Source organism: Kogia breviceps, chromosome 8 (genome assembly GCF_026419965.1).
Source record: "Kogia breviceps isolate mKogBre1 chromosome 8, mKogBre1 haplotype 1, whole genome shotgun sequence".
In the NCBI taxonomy this organism is placed as follows: Eukaryota; Metazoa; Chordata; class Mammalia; order Artiodactyla; family Physeteridae; genus Kogia; species Kogia breviceps.
The window spans coordinates 112,761,260-112,783,193 of NC_081317.1; the positions used below are offsets into that span (position 1 = coordinate 112,761,260).

General features: G+C 42.6%; 1 long non-coding RNA gene across 3 annotated transcripts in view; it reads right to left on the reverse strand.

The window, feature by feature from the left end:
- The window catches only part of LOC131760926 (uncharacterized), an 81,714-nt gene that overhangs the window by 3,568 nt on the left and 56,212 nt on the right, over positions 1-21,934 (reverse strand). For all 3 annotated transcript variants that reach the window (XR_010841677.1, XR_009336854.2, XR_010841678.1), the window contains one exon: positions 6,378-6,469. This is a non-coding gene — a long non-coding RNA (uncharacterized lncRNA). The remainder of the gene's footprint in view (positions 1-6,377; positions 6,470-21,934) is intronic.

Sequence of the window (21,934 nt, forward strand, 5' to 3'; positions counted from 1 at the left end):
AGGTGTAAATCTACAAAAGCATCAGAGTGGGCTTCTCTGGTGGCACAGGGGTTAAGAGTCCGCCTGCCAATGCAGGGGACACAGGTTCGAGCCCTGGTCCGGGAAGACGCCACAGAGCAAGTAAGCCCGTGTGCCACAACCACTGAGCCTGCGCTATAGAGCCTGTGTTCCGCAACAAGAAAAGCCACTGCAATGAGAAGCTTGCACACCGTAATGAAGAGTAGCCCTGGCTCACCGCAACTAGAGAAAGCCCACACACAGCAATGAAGACCTAATGCAGCCAAAAATAAATAAATAAAAATAAATTAATTTTTTTTAAAAAGCACCAGAGGGTGGGTCACACGAATTATTAGAGAGTCAGTGGAAGTATGACTCTATAGTGTTTTCATTAGTGGCATTTTCGCAGAAATAAATGTGTGAGAGAACTGTTCCTTCTTAGCAACGTAACTGATATGGATCTTAGAAAACTAGAATTCACACGATTAAACAAGGCATCATTTGTCTGTCACGGTTTTTCTGCTCTAAACATTGAGAGCTGACCCAAACAGTAGCCCAGGAAGCCAGTGGCATTTGGAGCCCCTGAAAGAAGCAAGAGGACATCTTACATGAGAAGTGTTAAGGAATCTTAGGAAACGCATGTTAGCGTCTAATAGTGTGTGGTTAATGCAGCACCACACCAAACAAGGTGGTTCCCTCTGCTGATTCTCCAGTTCAGACATAGTATTTAAAACTATGGGCTTCCCTGGTGGTGCAGTGGGGAAGAATCCGCCTGCCAATGCAGGGGACACGGGTTTGAGCCCCGGTCCGGGAGGATCCCACGTGCCGTGGAGCAACTGGGCCCGTGCACCACAGCTACTGAGCCTGCGCTCTAGAGCCCGCGAGCCACACCTACTGAGCCCACGTGCCACAACTACTGACGCCCACATGCCTAGAGCCTGTGCTCCACAACAAGAGAAGCCACGGCGGCGAGAAGCCCATGCACCGCGACAAACAGTAGCCCCCGCTCGCCACAGCTAGAGGAAAGCCCGCGCTCAGCAACAAAGACCCAACGCAGCCAAAAATAAATAAATAGATAGAAATTTTAAAAGATAAATAAATAAATAAAAATTTAAAACAATAAAGATATCGACACTGTTCTCTCTCCCAGAAGTTCCTACATTGTTTTAGGCTAAGAGTGATGTACTATGAACTTCCTAAACAGTAAATAAAGGAATTAAAGAAATTTCATCAATCTATTTTCCTAATCTTCAAAATAGGGGTACCGTGAATTATAATATGCTCTTCATGGGCAAGGTGTGATTTTGCAACGTAGTAAGGCTGATTAATCACCTAGGACGCACCAGAAGGAGAGGAGGAAGCCGGGAGTGAAAATGAAGCCCCCATCCACCTCCTTTTCCTTGATCTAACGTCCATTCCAGTCACTCCTTACCCTTGAAACAAGCAGCAGTGATACTGTCATAGTCTCTCCTGTCGATGTGTTGACATCACTTCCCTGGAGACAAGTGACATAGCCCCAGTCACTGGGTACTGCCTTTCCTCCCTCCCTCGTCTCCTCTGCTCCTACCCCACTAAACTGTCCCCACCACCCATGTAGTCGATGCACAGATAGGAGAAAACCATGAGTCATGGAAAACAAGGGAAGAACAACTTTGAGAAGGAAGGGCGCAAGGAACACCTGAGGTTAATGGACACCCATCCTTTCCTCACACAAGGGCAAAGAAAAGGAAACGACTACGCTGGTGAGATATACAGAAATTAAACGTAAAATATTCTTATCTCTAAGAAGCTTACAATCTATTAAGGGAAATAAAACAAGAAGATAAAGTACTGTAACATGAGTTGGTAGGTGATAAGAGCCATGGGATATACACTAATATATGAGTGATTTGTGGAGTGCAGAGTTTCTTCTGTTGGGAGAATCAAGGAAAACCTCATGAAAGAGGTGACCGAATGGTCAGAGATTGGAGGAGAACACTTACAAGCAAAGAGAATGGCTTGCAGTGCTAAGGACCGTCTGAGAAGCATGAACACTTAGGTTGATCTAGACTGTGAGATATAACTAGAGTGGGGGATGAGGTAACATCCTAGAGGTCTCCAAAGGCCAGCGTAGAATTACAGGGGGGGGAGAGGGAGAGATTCTGAACAAGATAATGATGGGAAGAGAGTTGTATTTTAATAAGATCAATCTGGAGACTTCCCTGGTGGTCCAGTGGTTAAGACTCCACATTCGCAGTGCAGGGGGTCCCGGGTTCAATCCCTGATCAGGCAACTAGATCCCACATGCCACAACTAAGAGCCCGCATGCCACAACTAAAAGATCCCACCTGCCAAAACCAAGACCGGGCCTGCATGCCACAACTAAAAGATCCCATGTGCCAAAACTAAGACCTGGTGCAGCCAAATAAATAAATAAATAAAATAATATCAGTCTGTAAGAGATATTCAGAGAGTGGACTGGAGAAAAGAACATTGGATAGAAGGCAATTATGAGGAATTTAAAGAGCCCAAAAGTGAGATATTTAGACTTTTAAGTTGCAGAGGGAATTGAAAGAAGATTGATATGACAGCTATTGAATAGGTGTAAGTTATTCTCAAGGTCCTCTCTCTCAGGTTGGGTAGGAGTTCACATTATTATTATTAATTATTATTACATCAAAACAGAAACACCAAACAAAAAGAAGATGGCCATGAATGAAGCAGCAATGAAAGTGTCTTGAACCAATGATTATGATTAATCTAAATCTGTGTCCCTGATCCTTAAACATAATCATAGCATTTAGGAGGTAAACTCCATAGACAGTACCAGTATTCCTTGAGAGAGAGAGTTTCCATCACTGGAAAAAATAGGTTTGGGCAACAAATAAACCAGGCCCTGAAATCTGGCTCTTTTGCTTATACACAGAGTCCCTCATTTAACTCGCTTGAGCTTCTGTTTTCTCATTGGGAAAGTGGGAATAATAATGATTACTTGACAGGATATTGTGAGACTTAGATCATATAGGGTTTTTGGCAGATATTAGATGCTCAATAAGACGCAGCTAGATTGCGTGATTGGTTAAAAATATTAGAGGGAAAAGAATAACAGATTATTCCAAGACTTTGGGTGTAGGGAGGTGGCGACAAAAATAATCAGGTTTTTAATGGAAATGTAAAAGTCAGACAGTATGAGACAGATTTAAGGAATGAGATTTTTCTGTTTCAGCAGTTCTCATTCTGTATTGCCTGTTTGTAAATCCCACACCATCAGTAGAGCAAATCTATAAGATACTCTCTCCTCGATGTCCGTAAATAAATTTCAAGCTACATTTTGCTTTGTGATGACTTTTTTTTCTTGTCATTGCTTCTGTTGTTTATTTTTACCTGTTTTTGCTGTTTATTTCACAACAATATGCTATGGGTAAAATGAAATATAGAAACAGATTTAGCCTCAATAAGGCCCAGAATAAGGGTGTCTCAGGTGCTTATCACCATCCACAATCCTAGCCGAAAAGTATGACTGCTTGTCACCTACATGTACACTAAGGTATACAAGAATTTCTTAAAGATGGTCGTTTCTCGGGAATAAAACACAGACCTACTAGAGCATGGACTTGAGGATATGGGGAGGGGGAAGGGTAAGCTGTGACGAACTGAGAGAGCGGCATGGACATATACACACTACCAAACGTAGGGTGGATAGCTAGTGGGAAGCAGCCACATGGTACAGGGAGGTCAGCTCGGTGCTCTGTGACCACCTAGAGGGGTGGGATAGCGAGGGTGGGAGGGAGGGAGGCACAAGAGGGAAGAGACATGGGAACATATGTATATGTATAACTGATTCACTTTGTTGTAAAGCAGAAACTAACACACCATTGTAAAGCAATTATACTCCAATAAAGATGTTAAAATTTTTAAAAAAGATGGTCATCTCTGAAACTCATATATATTTCACCTGCTTTACCCAATTAGCAACCTATCGGCCAATTGAACTGGATATTTTTAGAAATCCTCTAAGAAAATGCATGATGCCTTGCTGAGTCAAACTTGTTATTAGGTTGATTTTCAGCATCAAGTTACAATTATTATTGTACCATTCTGAAATAAATTGAAGTCAAGATTCAATGAATAAAGTTTTTAAATGTATGGCCCTGCAGTCTTTTCTAAGGGTGCAAAACGTCAAGTTAGAATTTAAATATGAAATTAAATTGATACCTATTTTCTTTCCCATTTAAAATATACGAAATGTGATTTGGTGACGTGACCTTGTGTGACCCATGAAATATGTATAAGCTCGTGTAGAGAAAAATAAGATTATTCATCAACTGTATTATATCCAGTACCATGTAGAACAATGTGTATATATTAAAAATGTGTGTGTAAATTATTTCTGAAGAATATACAGGTAACAGTTTCATCCAGAGAGGAGAGGTGGCAGACTCTGAGACACAGAGAAAAAGGAGACTTCATTTATGCTGCACACACTTCTGTGCCCTTTAAATTGCATTCCTTATACACGTATTACCCAAATTTAAAATCACGTAAGAAATTTAAAATCAGACTTGCCCTCAGCATTAGACCTGAGTACAGAGCCAGACTAACAAGATGAAACAAAGTTTGTGTAAGGTTTTGCTTTTGACACGGGAAAAAGTAAGCAACAAAAAATAGGAAATATATGATTTGTCAGCAACCCTCATAAAAAAAGACATGAAGATTTGGGCCATCAGTTTAATATTTGTAAAGAGAGTCATGTGGCTGCCACAAAAAAAGACCCATGTTTGGTTTAGTTCAACATTTAATAAGACTCTACGGTGTGACGGGAACATACAAATGAAAGCTAAAGACCCCGTTCTGAAGGAGGCACAGACCAGAAGAAAGAGGCATATTAGTACATAATTAAATAGAATGTAGTAGGAGCAAAGGGAGGTGTATGCAGAGTCCAAGAGAAGCAGGGCAGACAACATCCAGGAAGGACATCGCAAGGTCTTTAGAGCTTTACTAGCAGTACAATGTGCCAAGCAAGGAGTTGGGTACCACACTTCTCCATGTGCTCCCCAGAGCATCTCTGGGTCTCAGCAATTAAATTTCTTTGCTTTTCTCAAGGGCCATCACAGAGAAGAAAAGAAGCATTTCTATGGGACTTCCCTGGCGATGCAGTGGTTAAGGCTCTGTGCTTCCACTGCAGAGGGCACGTGTTCGATCCCTGGTTGGGGAACTAAGATCCCCGCAAGCCGCAAGGCACGGCCAAAAAGAAAAAAAAAATTTCTTTCTTCAAGGAGCCAGTAGCAGTAGGAGGGCGCTTCAGGAAAAGGTCTAAGCGCGCTCGGTTAAAACCTCTACATCCTTTACCCATTGGAGACTAGAGAAGGCGTTGCATGCTCAGTGGAAAAACCAGGTGATTCCTCATTTGATTCCTGATGCTGAGCCTAACCAGAGGGTTCCAGCACCTCATTATCATCTGCTATAAATTTGCAATAAAACAACCTCACTTTCATTGTGCTTTATGGCCGCCAAAACACTTTTGCATACATTGTTCCACGTGAATTTCACAATAACCTTGAGAGAAAGGCCAGACCAGGGTTCCCGTCCCCTCTTCCCAGAGGAGCCTCAGAGAAACCTAATAGCTGACCCAGAGTTGGTATCTCACCCCAACCCAGGTCCCCTGATGCCAAGACAAAGGCATTTCCAAAACTGTCAGTGATTCTCAACACTCTCCTGCTAGATGTCAATCCATGGCAAAGTTGTGACCCAAATGAGAAAAAATAAGAAACGACTTCTGTGTAAATTAAATTTGCTCAATTTGCAGTGCTGTTCTTCCTTCATGCATTATACCTTTCTCAATTTGGGGTGTTAAAATGTACTCTCAGGGCTTCCCTGGTGGCGCAGTGGTTGGGAGTCCGCCTGCCGATGCAGGGGACGCGGGTTCGTGCCCGGGTCCGGGAGGATCCCACATGCCGCGGAGCGGCTGGGCCCGTGAGCCATGGCCGCTGCGCCTGCGCGTCCGGAGCCTGTGCTCCGCAACGGGAGAGGCCACGACAGTGGGAGGCCCGCGTACCGCAAAAAAAAAAAAAAGGTCCTCTCATTTTTTTAGATGATAAGAGTATTTTTCACGCCCATAATGGGCAAAATCAGAAGTTGACTATCAACATAGGTCTCCCCCAAAAAATTCTGGAGATTTTTCTGGTCCATGCAAACCACCAAAGAAGGATATGGATAAGGTAGAGTTTACCGGACTGGCTACAGCAATCGGGAGAAGTGCTAGTATGTGTTCAGCGAAGAAAACACAGTAGATGGCTGTTCCAACCCCAGAAAAGTGCAGACTGTTCCAGAAGCCATCAGACAAAACTCGTATTACAATCCCACATAACACATGCCCGGCCTCAGCTGATGGAGTCAGTTACCTGAAGCCATGAGGTATCTGAAATCTGCTTCAACCGAAACTTCCTGGGTGAATTTCCAAAGTGGCCTGAAATAACCTTGATTCAGGAACTATCTAGAAGTCAAAAAGCAGAGTCATTGTGGTGAACAAGCCACATGGCAGATAGTAACATCAAAAACTAATTGCTATTTATACACAAAACATTAATTTCTGACTGGCTCTCCACATACCCTAAAGACATTTAAAGCACTTAAAAAGTAATTAAGCCAAAGTGAGCCATCATGTGCTATCATAGCCACGTGTGGTTTTTCTAAAGTAGAAATCATTCATAATTCTGCTTTTACCCGGTTTTCATGAGCTCGGGGGATAATCTGGCAATGTGCAAAATCAACGGATTCCCCTGTTTTCTTTCTAATTTTAAGCCACAAATCCCTGGAGAAACGCTGCATTTACTCCCCCCCCACCCCCACCCCAAGTTATGTACAAAACAAACGACCAGAGCACAGCTTATTTTAACAACGTGGATTAGGGAATGGTTGTGTCAGTATCCACAATGAGAGGGGATCCTCGGGTTTGCTGGATGGAATCCACCCTGAGCGCCCTCACCTGTGGGTACAGGGACACTTAAACAGCAGCACAGTTAAGCCGCAAGGCAATGAACGCACTGAAACCAGAGTCCTACTACCTCTGCACTCCATTCACAAAAGCGAACTGATGGTAACTAATTCATGATTAGTTCATTTCAGCTAATATACGAGCCTAAGCTTTTGCTGAATGATGTAATATTTCAAAAGCAGGACTTTGCCGTGAAATTTATTGGACTTCCTGAAATCACCAATGTAATTGTTTTTGCTGTTCACATATTAGGCACAGTCTCCAGGGGAAAAGCTGATTCTTCTCATACAAGACTCTTTCCCCTGAGTTTGAAAGTCTGTCATCTTTCTCAATGTACTCACTTCGTTAAATAGTTTACAGCTTGCAAGAGGGTCACAAAGTCTGGGTAACAAAATGACTGTCCTGACAGATTTAGACAATAAAACCACCAGATTGTTATATAAATGTTTTTCTCAGAGGCCGTTTCTGAAACACATACTAAATGCAAATATTGAAACACCTGCATGCCAAGCACAATTCTTTTAACAGATGTTAATCCCTGTGCATTTAACCAATGGATTTAGATCACATAAATATAACTCACCCCCTTCAGACCATCTTGGAAAACTACCAATTACCTTATTTCACTTTGACAAAGAAACTATTACTCTCTACATCATAATTTTGATTTTATGGTGTATAGTGGGACTATCTAAAAAAGCAAGTAAAAAATACAAAAAGTCAACCTGAAACTCAGGCAAAGCCTCTATATGTAAGTTGTCCATTTTTAGCGTGGAAAATTTACAAAGATTGATAGGGTCACGAAATTTAATGCTTTTTCTTCGTGGCCCTGAAAATTGAGATTCTTCATTTAATCCGTCAGTAATCGGGACAATCCACTGAGAGGCAGTCATCTTTTTTCCTCCATTTCTGAGTCCTGGTGGGTAAACTGGCTCATAGTTAAAATAGTCCCATATCCCTTGGGTCACTCCCTACTTGGGGGATGCTTCTAAGGGCTGTTTTTTTAAACAGATTTTATTTTTTAGAGCACTTTTAGGTTCACAGCAAAATTGAGTGGAAGGTACAGAGATTTTCCATCCAACCCCCTCCCCCCTGCCACACACAGCCTCCCACATCATCATCCCCCACCCAAGGGCTACATTTGTTACCACTGATGAACCTACAACACACATCATAACCACCCAGAGTCCATCGTTTACATTAGGGTCCACTCTTGGCCTTGTATTATACATTCTATGGGTTCGGATAAACGTACAATGACATGTATCCACCATTACAGTACATACAGAATTGTTCCATCGCCCTAAACATCTGCTGTTCTCTGCCGATTCATCCCTCGGCCGACTCTGCTCTTTTTAATTCTTCTTCAATCACCTCCTCCCCACTTTTCCAGCCTCGAATCTCCCTTATGACTCAATTGTTGAATAATAATGAAAATTACCCTTTGGGGGCCCAACTGTATGTACCAGATGTACAGCCACTGGGTGCTTGACATCCATTACGTCATTTAATTCTCAAATATTCCAAGAAGTGGGCTTTATTTTCCACATTTACTGGTAACTCTGCAAACTCATGTAATTTAACCTGACTCATTGTTTAAGTGGTGCAGTCCAGATTCTAACCAAGCCCCAAAGCCTATGGTGCCCACTAGGCTAAAGTGCCTCTCACGCATCTATAAAATCGTGTCCTATAGGTGAGCCTTCTAATTCCATTTTAAAACATATTTTGCCCTTTTATAGATATGCAGAAAAAAGGAAAAATATTGACTTAGGTTCCTGACTTATTTCAAGTACACATGGCTGCTCTCATTCTCTGCTTCTGTACCAGAAGCCAGGTTGACAAGACTCGCCCAGTGCAGATACCTAGCTAATTTTCAGTAAACATGGACTTGTTGCTTGATTGATTAGTATCGACACTGATTGTGCTCACCCACCATTTTGCCTGCCACTATGGGGCCACCTGTCTTCTTCACACTGCTGGCCCTATTTAGGCAAAAAGCTTCTGGATAAAAGTAGAGCCACCCTTTTCTCATAAGAGTCCCTTCCATCCCTAATGTTTAATCAGAGATAAATCAACACGAGTCACCAACACACTGTGATTAAATTCCAGTCAAGCCAAGCCAAGATTTGGCTGTAGAATCTTGGCATGCTACAGCTATGAAATCATAAAAACTTTCAGATTCTTAGTTAGGAATTCTGTTTCTTTGCTCATTGTAGCATGGCAAATTGGAAAGTATATAGGCAATTATTTTTCATTTTGTTACCATGGACAATCTTTCCAACTGTGGCCCTTTCATATATATGATAGGGCCACATATTTCATATATATATATATATATATAGACCATCTACAATATTGAGTGCTATAGTAGTACAAAATAAGCTCCAAAAGTGGTTTCTGCCCTCAAATACCCTAGACCCTCCTTGAGAAAAAAATGTTGACTCATATGAAACCATTAGAAACAGGGAAGTATATATTAGAAGTCTAATAACAAAATCTTGGTAGAGGTTACAATGAAAATCCAGAGAGAGATAAGATTTCTCTAAAATGCAAGGGTACAAATGAACTTATCTACAAAACAGAAATAGAGTCACAGATGTAGAAAACAAACTTACGGTTACCAGGGGATAAGGGGCGGGGAGGGATAAATTGGGAGATTGGGATTGACATACACACACTGCTATATATAAAATAGATCACTAATATAAGGACCTACTGTAGAGCCCAGGGAACTCCAGTCAGGACTCTGTACTGGCCTATATGGGAAAAGAATCTAAAAAAGAGTGCATAGATGGATATGCATAACCGATTCACTCTGCTGTACAGCAGAAAGTAACACAATAGTGTAAATCAACTCTACTCCAATAAAAATTTTAAAAAATAAAATATAGGCACCAAGAAGGCTGAACAAAAAAAGTAGCTCTGAAAATTTTTATTTTCAGGGAAGGATAGTATTTGAGTAGATATAAAGGTGTGACAGCACTGTTCTGAGACAGTGGGTCTGTCACATTTCTGCGTTCCTTAGAAGCAGAGGCACTAATCGCCACTGTTCCAAACTGAAGGTGTTTGCATAACTAACCACGTGGGAAGACAGGGATAAATGTCCTTCTCTGGGGCGAAGGAGCAGCGTGCTTGCTGCCCACGATAAAATATTGAAATAGCCGGGCTCCTGACGCTCAGGGTTCCTCTCCTGCGACGCAGCCCGTGAACCGTGCGGGCGTCCGTAGCCCTCTTTATGTGGCCGGGTGGGGACTGGAGCCGGGATACTCTGGCTGCTGCTGTCGCTGTGAGTCATGAACTAAGTCAGGCTCACTTGTCTGCTTGCCAGTAGGGTAAAATATCAGACCCTTCACAATTCCTAACAGGGAGGTGTGAGACAGTGGCCACAGTCCTGGGAACAGGAATACTCAGGAGGAAAGAGAAAAAGATGGGAGTCTGGCTCCCTGGAGTTCGAAACAGCATCACTGGAGTTGGCCCTTATAACTGAACTAAGAGTGAACCAGCCAGATTCTAGAAGTGCATTCATTCCAGCCCAGATCTAAACTGACTACACTGTGAGAGGAATTTTTTTCCAGGTTCCATTTAATGGGATGGAATAATCCATTTAGTTATGTTTTCTGTGGCAGGAAACAATCAATTGACTTCCCTAAAATTGACTGCCAGGACAAGACGGGACTTACAAAAGCTTTGACCCTCTGTGACTTCTACTGCTCAAAATAATGGGGAAAAAGGCACCGAAATGTTTGTCTAGTTTCTTCTTGGTGAATTAAATTTAGACTTTACTAGTCATGATTCCAAGTCAGTCACAGGAAGTTCAGAGCCAAGCACAACTCGGCTTTATTCACTTTGGCCTGAGTTTTCTGCTCTGATTCTCCCCAGCCTTGAGCTCCATGTTATATTTCCTCTGTCTGGACTTCGTATTCATGCATACTTTTCACCTTACTTTACACATTCATGTGCATCACCTCAAATCTTTTCTGGAACGGGGTAGACTATGAACTAGTCAATAATCGTTTATTAATGATTGAAATAATTACGCAAGCTTTGCTGAATCTATTAACTGCTTGTGAAAAATTTCACCTCCTTTTCTCCATATTCTTCCAAAGGAAGAAGTAGAAATTCAGTCAGATGCAGTCAACATGACTGCACACTTTGACTTATAGATGCTGCAAAATAATTTTCTGCTTATTCCGCAGACAGTCCAGGAGCCAGGAGAGGGAAAAAGGAGGTCAGTGTGAAACAACCTCCGTTCTTCCCCAGTTTCCCATGATTGTGGAGGGACAGCGTGCCCTCCGGACCATGTCTAGATGCCGTAGACATCTAGACATCAACGATTGTCTGTACATAAAAGTGTACAGGCTTCCCTGGTGGTGCAGTGGTTGGGAGTACGCCTGCCGACGCGGGGGACGCGGGTTTGCGCCCCGGTCCGGGAGGATCCCACGTGCCGCGGAGCGGCTGGGCCCGTGAGCCGTGGCCGCTGCGCCTGCGCGTCCGGAGCCTGTGCTCCACAGCGGGAGAGGCCGCGGCAGTGAGAGGCCCGTGTGCCGCAAAAAAAAAAAAAAAAAAAAAAAAAGTTATCTGTGAGGGCTTCCCTGGTGGCGCAGTGGTTGAGAGTCTGCCTGCCGATGCAGGGCACACGGGTTCGTGCCCCGGTCCGGGAAGATCCCACATGCCCCGGAGCGGCTGGGCTCGTGAGCCGTGGCCGCTGCGCCTGCGCGTCCGGAGCCTGTGCTCCGCGATGGGAGAGGCCATAGCAGTGAGAGGCCCGCGTACCGCAAAAAAAAAAAAAAAAAAAGTTACCTGTGAGGGCTTCCCTGGTGGCGCAGTGGTTGAGAGTCCTTCTGCCGATGCATGGGACACGGGTTCGTGCCCCGGTCCGGGAAGATCCCACGTGCCGCGGAGCGGCTGGGCCCGTGGGCCTGTGAGCCATGGCCGCTGCGCCTGCGCGTCCGGAGCCTGTGCTCCTCAACGGGAGAGGCCACAGCGGTGAGTAGGCCCGCATACAGCAAAAAAACAAACAAATGTTTACATTTTATTCTCTTATTTAAAACCCTTAATAGGGCTTCCCTGCTGGCACAGTGGTTGAGAGTCCGCCTGCCGATGCAGGGGACACGGGTTCGTGCCCCGGTCCGGGAGGATCCCACATGCCGCGGGGCGGCTGGGCCTGTGAGCCATGGCCGCTGCGCCTGCGCGTCCGGAGCCTGTGCTCCGCAACGGGAGAGGCCACAGCAGTGAGAGGCCTGCGTAACGCAAAAAAAAAAAAAAAAAAAAGAAAAGCGTACAGAGAAGGGGCTTCTCAATTACTTGTCATTATCCGGGCTGATGGCATCACATCAGTAACGTGTCCCGCTAAATTTTCACCTTCAAGTCCCTTTACAGGCATTATCTAAAATTTGTTGACACAAAGTACCACCTGGTTTAATTAAATGGAAGTAATTCAGGGCAGGGAACGGTGCCTGGACGATTGGAAGATGCTTTCCAAATGTCGTTCTTCCAATGGAAGTATATGGAGTCCGTAAAATAACACTAATTATTTCAGCACCATAAATCAAGCTAAAATATTTGTTTCCAGAAATGTCCAGTAGGACGAACACCTTCCAGACCTAAGTCATCTCAACAAAGTCCAGCTGTCTCTGCCATAACACTGGAATTTCTGTATTTCTCTTTTTTTTTTTTTTCTTAATGAGAAAGCACCTTTGGAGGCAGGAATGATAGGTGAGATTTACAACATCATATTTAAGAACCTAGGAAATGGATAAAGCAGAGAAGGATGACTGTAATGCTTTGAAAAAAATCATTTTTAAATTTTACTTAGAATGATCTCTAAAATGTAATGGAGTATGCAAATATAAGGGATGCAGGGTTGAGGGTGAGGGATGTGATAGAAGGTAGGAAAGAACTCTGTTTTTAACCATTTTGTACAAGACATAAAAACAGATGTGAAGAGAGAATCCATTTAAGTTTTTTCCCATAATCAGTAAGCTAAGATTACACCTGTCGAGGGTAGTAGCACACTGTAGAGGGTCCAGTCCCATAGACTGGATCAGCCAAAACTGGGTGCCATACTTCCTCTCTGTGTTCCTGACATGTTACTTAAGCTCTCTAAGCCTCAGTTTCCTCATCAGCAAAATAGAGCTGGAAGGATCTTGTAAAGCACACATGACATGATACCCAGAAAGCACACAGAACCGGCCTGGCACACGTGAGACTCCACAAGTGGTAAATTTTGTTATTAATACTTTATGATTTAAGGATAAAATGTACTGCAACAATGCAGTGCCAGATACAGTCTCTATTTGTGATTTAATAGCTGTACAGTTAAGCCTATGTTATAGGCAGAAGTCTCCTCTGTCTTCCACGGTGCCTACATAAATCTGACTGTGATACGCTTACAGAGACCTAACTTTTTTAGACCGCTAAAGTTGCATTGAGTGCTAAAAATGTGACATGGCCTTGTATTTCCCAATAAATATTGGAAGGCTGGGTTTGTCACTTTGTCTCTATTATACCAACTTCACTAACTTAAACAGATGACAAATCTAAGTAGAGCCTTCCTGGAGATTCCCAAATGCAGATAACACATTCTGAAAGTTTCTCAAATGTTCAACACAGTGCTTAATTTTGATTATTTATCACATATCTCAATAGACATTTCAATATAGCCTATGTTGATAGTCTACAAATAAGACACATTAAAGCTATAGGTGCTATGTTTTAAGAAAATCCAAGAAGCAAGTTGTTTTCTTAAAACCTGACTGGATGACCAAATTAACTACAGCATTAATGCTACCTATTTTTCCACTGTGAAGTAGTTATGTTTAAAGAGATATGATTTCATCAAAGCTAATCACTGCAACAAATTTCAATCATATATTAAAAGATACATATAAAAACAGGTAAATTATAGTGTAATGTGTGTTATAAAAATGCAGTGGTGCTTATTATACAATAGCACTTGATCTAAAAAGCTGCAAAGGAACTGCAAATTAGTGGCAGAAGTCACCATTACTTGAAAACCAATCCATAATTAAAACGAAATAGCTCTGAATTTCAATATGTCAATGAGAATAACTGGTTCTGTTTAGAAAATTTCTATTTACAAATAGTGTAGCTGGAGCAAGCAATTATACAAACTGAGAAAATATGTAATTGCCTATTAATTAATTAAAGACTGTGGCCACTCTGGATTATCAAACCTTTGTTTTCTCCTCTTCCATGTGGCTAACTGCCTTTGGCTGGCCTCCCCAACATGAATTGGTTGTAGCCTGATGTCAGGGATCCACACATTTTCTATCCAGGGCCAGAAGTAAATAAGTTAAGCTTCACAAGCCATACAGCCACTGTTATAAGTACTCAGTTCTGCTATCGTAGCATGAATGCAGGTGTAGACAATATTCATAGACAACACATAACCAAAAGGATGCAGCTGTGTTCCACTAAAATGTTATAAAAACAGGTATCTGACAGATCAATTGACACCCCATCTTCCTTCTGCAGAGAAGATGCTGTTCTTACTCTCTGATTAAGTCGAGGAAGGAAAAGGAAATACATATGCAGCATAGACCTGACCCAGATGTTCTCTCAAATATCTGAAGAACAAGATGAAGAACTGGCTTGGACCAACTGAGTTCTCACTGAGGTGACCACCCACCTCAAACGTAAAAGTAGTCCTAATCTCATGGTAAGTCTTGCTATTGAAAGATTTCTTTGCTCTTTGGATGTGTAGATCCCACAAAGATATATTTAAAAGCTATTTCTGAGGCCTTTCCTCAAAGAGAATATTTCTCGAAAGCATGAAGATTTTTCACTTTCTAACTCAAGGGGCTCCTTTCTACAAGGGACAGTCAGAAATCAATAAACTTGCGCTCAATCTGTTATTCTTTTAAGCTTGGAAAAGACAAAATTCAAACAGTGGCACATAGAAAGGAAACACCACGGGCAAACGTTTTTGCTTAATGAGAACTAAGTGTCGCTCTAACTAAAATTTGGATTGGAACTACAGTATTCTCATAAAAGCAATATAAGGTAGGAGTATGCCCGTGTTTTCACACACCCGTTCATTTATTTTCTCCACAAACATGTACATCAAGTGCTTACTCTGTGCCAGCACCATTCAGGCACTGGGAACACAGTCACGTGAAAACAGACCTTACATTCCAGTGGGAGGAGACAGAAGAAAGACGACGTGAAAATGTGAAATGTATGATGTATGAGATGATGATAAGTACCTAGAAAAAAACAAAGTAGGGAAGGAGAGTAGGAATACAGTGTCTGGGAGCTACAATTTCACAGAAAACGGCCAGGGAAATCCTCACAGAGAGTGTAATATTGGAGTCCAGACCTGAAGACAGTGAGGGAATAAGCCAGAAGAAGAGTGGTGCAGGCAGAGCGAACAGCAAGTACAAACACCCTGAGGTGAGAGGGTCCCCGATCTGTTGGAGAAACAGCAAGGAGGCCAGCGCAGGGAACGTATAATGAGAAGGGAGGGTGGAGGGAGACTCAGGGAGAGAGATGATGGGGCAGGACGGGGAAGGGGAGTAGGCAGGCTGCCTTACAGGGTTTTAACAGAGGAATGACCTTTTCATGGATCATCCTGGCCACTGTGTTGAGGACAGACTGAAAGAGAGTCAAGGACACAAGTGGGAAAACCCGTTAGGAGAATACTGCAGTAACCAGGTGAACTACGTGGCGGCTTGGACCAAGATGCTAGCAGTAGAGATATTCCTATGTATGTCCCAGAATAAATACATCCTAGAGGGGACCTGGAAAGAAACAGGGAGACGGTCTAAAACACAATCGTGGTGCAATTCAGCATCCTTCATTTAGTGAGGGATCCGAGAGGGGCTTTAGGGATGGCGCAGGGTGCGGGTCTGAGAGCCACATGCAGTATCTCGTAGGGTTTTCCTCTGCACTGTCCGAAATTCTATGCTGATAACATTCAACCTGAGCATGCGAGGAAGAGGCCCCTTACGTCCACTATCCGTTTCTGGAGTGAAGTGCAGACTCCAGCATTTATAATTCAATCTGCCTGGGTCCGTCACCACTTCACTTCTTCACCACCTGCTCTGGATTAATCACAGGGCTGATGAGGTTTACGTGGATTTCGTCTTCAGCAGAGTCAAATTACAGAAAGCTTGCCTTTGGAAGTTGGCGGTAAGGAAAGGGGTGGGAAGCTCTCCATTCTCTGATTCTTCAGTAGACTTGACAGAGTCGTGCTACCCTAGAGCTGTCAAGGGCAGAGGGCGTCGCTTCGTGGAACGATCATGATCACCACCATGGTGACAGTGTCCTCCACGATGCCTAGAAGAGGGGCCCGTAATTACTCGCTAAATCAGATTTGAGTTGCACAGCATGTTCTATTCATTTCTAGATAACAGATCTATTTGCTTCTTACAGTTTCGATGCTTTCTTATTTATGGTTGATGGTTCCCAAATTTAACATTTTTTTTAAAAACTATGATACATATGTTTGCTTTGGTAAGATATGATTCTTGTACCATATTTATACTTTATCCAAACACGAAAAAGCAGCAAAGTACAATAAAGTCATACCTTGTATATGGCCCTTGAATAGGTGGCTTCTAAACACTTACGATAGAAGTATAAAATTTAAGATAAAAATAAACAAATATGTATATTATAGGTGCACTATACAAGCAAGATCAAATTATTTTCCAGTAGATTAGTAATATGACATGTTGGTCATACAGTATCCTGATCACAATAACTGTTCAAACATTTGACAAGTGATCGATTGGTGTTCTGTTCTCATAGACTTCTACATTTGGACTTTCAGGGATAGTCCATCCACATTCATAGGAACCTGGAGGTTTCTGGAACTGTGTAATTCCACTGCAATAGTAAAGAGAAATCTGTTTCGGAGATGAAATACTCATTCCCCAGTTAGCAGGTGCTGGGGGTCGCTGTCAGGCTCTCGGTAGAAAAAGGCAGAAAATTGAGTTAAGGGGGCCTGATGCAGCTCTCTATTTTTATACACGAGAAAAGTATGATGCAGAGGGTCATTTAAGGAAAATAAAGTGAAAAGCATGGTAGGGGGGAGTGGGCTTAGGCCAAGAGCAAAGATGCTACGTGCCAGTCTGGAGAGGCAGGGGCCGATTTCAAATAGGTGGCTGACATTGTCGGATTTTAGAGCCATCGCTAGGTGATGTAGGACAGATCCCACACGCAGGCCATGAGTATCAGCTGTTCCCTGGAGTCCTCGCTCTCATGTCCCGGTGCCTCGGTCAACGTCCTTCCCGCGGATGGAACGGCCTCCCTTCCTTGTCCCGCAGACCCATCCTTCTTTCAAGTCTCCGCATAGGCACGGCCTCTTCACGGAAGCCCCTCGGCGGTCAGTCCCCGTCCCTTGGCTCTCTCAGTAGCCTTCGAGAACACGGTACAAAGATTGTTAGTGTATCCGATTCCTCTGTTAGACGGAGGGTCCTCTCAAAGCAGGGGCTGAGTCTTAGTTATGTTTGGAATTGAGGATGCCTCGTTCAGACACTGGTCGTCAGAAGGTGCTTGTCACGACAATCGGCAAATGTAGAAAGGGAGCAAATTTTTACCTACCTCCTCTCTCTCTGCCTCCACACCTGGTGTTGCATCCTCACCCCGTCCTCTGTCTTCGGGAGGCCCAGAGCTCTTCATTTAAATGTCCCACTGAAGCCCGCCCCCAGACATCTCAAGGTCTAGAACTGTCCCTTTCCTCCACCTCCCAAGACCTGCTCATTGCTTTCCAAGGATCAATACTAAAGCTGATCACTGGCTAAACTAATTCACGTTGGACTGTAAATGACACAATTTTCCTTTGGGGAGCTAGTGCCTAAAATCCCAAGGAAAGAATAGCTAATGGCTGAATCTCAGACACAGCGGCTGCCCAACAAGGGGAAGAAAGGCAGGTATTTCTCTGCTCTGGTGTCCAACCAGGGATCCCCCAAATCACGTTCTGTAGGCAGCTATCAACAGCGTCAACATGTGGACATATAAGAACTGGGAAAAAAAAATGTTTTTATTTCACAAACTCATGGTTATTTCAGGACTTCCCTGGTGGTCCAGTGGTTAGGACTCCAAGCTTCCACTGCAGGGGGCACGGGTTCGATCCCTGGTCAGGAAACTAAGATCCCACATGCTGCACGGAGCAGCCAAAGAATAAAAAAGAAAGAAAAGGAAAAAAAAGTATGTATCTGATGATATCCTGGGATCAAATCTCCCAGGCAAAAAAACCCAAAAAACACAGTTACTTCCGCATTCCTCCAGCACATATATTTCTTAAAAATAAATATGAGGTTTTCCTTTTCAAAATAACTATAACTTCCTTGATGTTTTGGTGAGGAAATGATATTTTCCACTCACAAAGGAAAAATTAACTGCACACATCAACATGAATGAATCTCAAAAACGTAAAGAGCTGAAAAAGAGGAAAGTCTCAGAAGAATATACCCGGTATGATCTCATTTATTTGAAGTTCAAAACAATCAAAAATAAAACCAAGTTTTGGCTTCAGGAGGCATTCATAGGTGGCTAAACCATACAGAAAAACAAAGAAATGATCAGCGTAAGATTCAGGCAAGCAATGACCTCCATGAAAGAGGCGGGGACAGAAGGAAGGCTTGGCTTCTAAGATGAAGCAATATTCTGTTTTCTCAGCCAGGCACTGGCTATTCATTACACTATTATTCTTTACACTGGACATATGTCCTCCCTCAAATGTATGGCACGTTTCATAATAACAAAAGAAAATGGAGCACTCTAAAAACTGTACAAAGAAAACAATAATCACCCAACACCCACCACCCAGGGTTCAGTATTAACAACCTTCAAGTCATCTTTCTTTTTATACACAAGCACCCACGTGCACATGCATAAAACTTTATGTGTATGTAAAATCATATGCCATAAATACAGTTTGCAGCTGGCTCTTTATCCCACAACACCCATAGGCATTGTTGCAGAATGAACTCCATGATGCATAATTGAGTGAGAAGAAACACTGTGAGCTTACTAAGAACTCACAAAAAAGGGGACATTGTCACCCAATGTGATTAAACACATTTCCCTCAGATCTCCAGCATTCCCAGGACAAGAGAATTTTCTAAGTTCCAAACAAATTTCCAGAGATGCCACACAAAACCGATCTTCCCTAAAACAGTGAATTTAGCTCTACAACATCTCCTTAAATCCACAGACAAAGCCAGACTTTTTTAGCTTCTAAACTAAATCGGTTTTTACTATGGAACAAACGTGCGGAAAACGATATTCATCACTTACAACACAGAAAAAAATAACCGTATTACATCAGAGCCCATAAAATATGGAAAATGGAGGAGTGATTTTCTCACTTCTGACATACACATCACGTGTAAGACACAGACATTCGGCATTTCAATTCTGTTCCGTTAATGACAGAACTGTTTCTATCTAAGACCCCAAACTACGTCTCAATCATGGCAACGTTTATGAGTGTTAATTGCCTGCTACTAGCATGTTAGTAAACGATTGTTTTAAACTGACATGCCTTCTGGACCAAATTATTCCCATGATCGAACTTTTTGCTGGCCAGAGCCTCAGTAAATATTTCCTAGGAGCTTGAATTTTTCAATACGGCAATCCACAACTGGTAACCATACACTTCACACTCATGCCTTTCTATAAATGTTTTAGTTTGAAATAATAAATGCTTTTAAAAATACCTCCACTTTGATAGGAAAACCCTATTCACCTCACAGCTCATTCCCACTTTTTAGTAATTTTTCTCTCATCAAGTTGACTCAAATAGAAAACATATCACCAAGAACTGAGCCACAGAACAGCCTGACACAGGTTCCAGAATTGGGAGTGTGGGGCTGACAAGTGGGCCCTGAGAACTTTCAGAGAAAGAGATTTTTCTTATCAAAACATGATCGTGTGTTTGGAAATGTGCTCACAAAAATAATTTTGGCTGCAGCAATTCCATGCTCTCCCAACCATCCCCCAAAGCATGCTTTTACCCGTCAGAACAATTGTAAGACTCCACACCTACGATGCAAGTTTCTCATTTCCTCCTAAATAAACTAAATTGAACTTCTATAGCTGGAGCTGTTTGAAAAGATTTTCCCTTTTTAAGTGAATGCAGTGTGCACAGATAGTCCCAATGCACTAAACCTGGTAGTTCACAAAGCAGGAGACTTTCAGAGCAGCAAGAACACGCTGGGCTTTATGAGATTTGAGGCAAACGCTGTGATCAGGGTAAGAAAAATACCTCCGTGCAATTAAGAAAACCCGGTTGAGGCATTAGAAATGGAACAGATTCACGTCTGGATTCAGGTGAGGACTGTAAAGTTTAGAAGGCCTTCTCAGCTCTGTGCTGTTCACCAAGAGTCTCTGCATCTGCCCTCAATAAACCCATCAATCCAAGGACACATCACCTGGGAAAATGCAAGACAGCTCATTGAATCCATTTTTTTAAATGGTCATACCTATAGATGGCCTAGAGGCACATGAAAAGATGCTCAACATCACTAATTATTAGAAAAGTGTAAATCAAAACTACGATCACCTCACACCAGTCAGAATGGCCATGATTAAAAACTCTACAAACAGTAAATGCTGGAGAGGGTGTGGAGAAAAGGGAACCCTCTTGCACTGTTGGTGGGAATGTAAATTGGTGCAGCCACTATGGAGAACAGCATGGAGGTTCCTTAAAAAACTAAAAGTGGAGCTACCATATGATCCAGCAATCCCACTCCTGGGCATATATCCAGACAAAACTATAATTTGAAAAGATACATGCACCCGTATGTTCATAGCAGCACTATTTACAGTAGCCAAGATATGGAAACAACCTAAACACCCATCGACAGATGAATGGATAAAGAAGATGTAAGAGGGCTTCCCTGGTGGTGCAGTGGTTGAGAATCTGCCTGCCAATGCAGGGGATACGGGTTCGAGCCCTGGTCTGGGAAGATCCCACATGACGCGGAGCTACTAGGCCCATGAGCCACAACTACTGAGCCTGTGCATCTGGAGCCTGTGCTCCTCAACAAGAGAGGCTGCCATAGTGAGAGGCCCGCGCGCCACGATGAAGAGTGGCCCCTGCTTGCCGCAACTAGAGAAAGCCCTCGTGCAGAAATGAAGACCCAACACAGCCAAAAAAAATTTTTTAAAACGATGTAAGATAGATAGATACACACACACACACACACACACACACACACACACACACACACACACAATGGAATATTACTCAGCCATAAAAAAGAATGAAATAATGCCATTTTCAGCAACATGGATGCACCTAGAGATTATCATACTAAGTGAAGTAAGTCAGAAAGAGAAAGACAAATATCATATGATATCACTTATATGTGGAATCTAAAAAATAGTACAAATGAACTTATTTACAAAACAGAAACAAGCTCACAGACACAGAAAACAAACTTATGGTTACCAAGGGGGAAAGTGGTGGGGGGACAAATTAGGAGTTTGGGATTAACAGATACACACTACTATATATAACACAAGTAAACAACAAGAACCTACTTATAGCATAGGGAACTATATTCAATACCTTGTAATAACCTATAATGGAAAAGAATTTGAAAAAGAATGTATGTATATATATAAATGAAGCACTTTGCTGTACACTTGAAACTAACACAACATTGTAAATTAACTATACTTCAATTTTTAAAAAATTGTCCTGCTTAGAAATGAAAGATACTCATGGGTGGACCCAAAGCAGGTGAATTATAGCGCAAACTAAAGAGCAGGTAAACGTCATATTTCTGTTGAGTGACAGATAGCCACCCTTACGTCAACCTGCATCCCAGTTCCTGTGTGTGGTCAAAGCCCCTCATGCTGAAGTTGTATAGATTTACACATAACGATGGCAGATTACAAGAAGTCTATGAGTTTTCTGTGTCTTAGCTACTCCTCCTCTACTCCCTGACTTCGCAGGATACACACCACAGTGAGCTGAACGACAGT